The following is a 2,491-nucleotide window of genomic DNA, read 5'->3' on the forward strand; positions in this document are numbered from 1 at the left end:
GTCACACCTGGCGGTGCTCAGGGGTTACTCCTGGCAGGCTTGGAGACCATATGGGTTACCGGGATCCAAACCGGGGTCCATCCTGTGTTGGCTGCGTGCAAGGCAGATGCCTTACCACTGTACTATCACTCGGGCCCCTCTATTCTTCTTTAAATTTTATTTATATTCTAAATAGAATATAAATATTCTAGAACCTTAAAACTTGAATCAGTTTATTCTGCCTCAGATTTCCATGTCTTCCTACAAATTGAGAAAAGAAGAAATAAAGTGAATGGGGCCCAGGGGCCAAGCAGTCTCAGGAGCATTGAGTGGAAAACAAAAGGACAGATCTAAATAGCCAAGCCAAAATCAATGACAATAGATTCAAGAGACCCAAACTACAACAAGCTATACATAAAAGACACCAATAGTCCCAAGGGCTAAGGGTGAAGGTATGGGATGGATGCTGGGAACTATGGTGGAGGGACGTCAATAGTGGTGGTGGCAATGGCCCCAATTCACTGTCACTATGTGCCTGAAATACAACTGTGAAAGACTTGTAACTCACGATGGTCTCAATAATTTTTTTTCTAAAACTATGGAACACTTCACGAATTTGCGTGTCATCCTTGTGCAGGGGCCATGCTACTCTTCTCTGTATCGGTCCAATTTTAGTATATGTGCTGCCGAAGTGAGCACATCTCAATAAATTTTTTAAAAAAATTAAAGGGGGAAAACTATTTTTAATTCTCAGCTATCTTCCTGCTGACTTTGTTTAGTTGGTAATAAAGGTATTGATCATTCACTACCTAGCCAATAAGTAGGAAAGGAAGGATTCCAATGCAGCCCTCCAAGATATAAATTTCAGAGAGGATAAAAATGTTAGCATTCTAAACCAGCTATGAAATTCTAAGGAGTCAGCTGAACTAAACAGTTCCCTCATCTTCAGCAGTTTGGAAGATGATCATTATGGAGAGGTCAAAGCTGTATTTTGGTATATAGCCTTCTTTTAAAATTCTGAATTTCTCAGTTCTACTTAGATTAAATATCGTTCTCTTCCAAGGCAGTTAAACTTGGGTGCACTATAAATAAAATCAGAAGACCTGAAGTATAAATGACTGTTTAAAGCACAATGCTGACATCTAGTGTGTGGACTGGGTTTCTTTCCAGCCTCTTCAGTTCCTTTGTTTCTTCTTTCCTTCCTTCACTCCAAAAAAAAATTTGTTAAGATAGAGTGTAATAATTGAAAACTTTGAGGCCGGAGAGATAGCACAGTGGTAGGGTGTTTGCCTTGCATGCAGAAGGACGATGGTTTGAATCCTGGCATCCCATATGGTTCCCCAAGCCTGCCAGGAGCAATTTCTGAGCCTAGAGCCAGGAGTAACCCCTGAGCGCTGCTGGGTCTCACTCAAAAAAAAAAAAAAAAAGAAAAGTGTAGCAGGTCAGCCCCTGAAGAGGTTGACTGATGGAGGGATGGAGAATGAGGCCCTTTTCTTCCAGCTCGGAGCACGCGTCTGCCACCCTGTCTAGCCCACGGTTCTGAGGTGAAACGGCGGGTAAACAGCTCGCAGACAATCAGGCTCGTGGAAATATTTGCTTTATTCGGATGGACAAAACTGAAGTCCAAAGACTCAGATTCAGTTCCAGCCAGCCAAAAGCTCTCGCCTTCCACAGACCCTTGCTCTTATAGTCCAGAGTCAGGTCCCACCCAATGGTGGGATCAGATACCAACCAATGGTGGAAGCAGAATCAGGTCCTACCCTAGGGTGGGGGCAGAATGCCAGGTCACACCCTAGGGTAGGGCACAATCACCTAATCAGATTAGGGTGAGCAACATAGTAATCCCCCAAAATATTTACATACACAACAATTCCCCCTTTTGTTTTTAGTAAACAAACAATATTGTCTACAATTATTAAAAGAAAAATTAGTCACTAATAAAAGAGCGGCTGTTTGCATAAGCGCATCACAGGAAAATGTAAAGAAAAACTTCTAACCTAAGCACAGGGTGTCTAAACCAGAAACATGTATCAAGGAATCAACTACAAGCTCCTGACAAGATAAATCTAAGATGTACATAGATCTTTCGAAGAGACACCAGAAAGGTTGTGTAGCAGGCAAGGAGAAGCACCTTTTCTTTATTTGTTGTTGTTGTTGTTGGTTTTTGGGTCACACCTGGCAGTGCTCAGGAGTTACTCCTGACTCCACGTTCAGAAATCGCTCCTGGCAGATACCGGCATTTGAACCAATGACCTTCTGCATGAAAGGCCAACGCCTCACCTCCATGCTATATCTCCAGCTCCATTTTCATTCAAGTTCAGGTAGACCAGAAAGCCCATCTTTGAGGGCATTGAACTAGGCCTTTATTTCAGAAGAAGAGGCACATACACCCTCTGCACAGTGGGGAGCCACTGCAATGATGATCAATAGGTATCTGAACTTAGTCCAAGTTCTTAATCCAGTCTGAAGTCCATAAGATGTCTGAAATTGATGTCGACTATTTATAGATGGG

General features: G+C 42.6%; 1 non-coding gene across 1 annotated transcript; it reads right to left on the bottom strand.

Moving 5' to 3' along the window:
- Nucleotides 1-571: 571 nt before the first annotated feature.
- LOC126025095 (U6 spliceosomal RNA) lies at nt 572-678 on the bottom strand. The gene has a single exon (XR_007501142.1). It is a non-coding gene; the product is annotated as a U6 spliceosomal RNA (small nuclear RNA).
- Between the last annotated feature and the right edge of the window lie 1,813 nt (nt 679-2,491).

The sequence above is a fragment of the Suncus etruscus genome, chromosome 12, assembly GCF_024139225.1.
Source record: "Suncus etruscus isolate mSunEtr1 chromosome 12, mSunEtr1.pri.cur, whole genome shotgun sequence".
Classification (NCBI taxonomy): Eukaryota; Metazoa; Chordata; class Mammalia; order Eulipotyphla; family Soricidae; genus Suncus; species Suncus etruscus.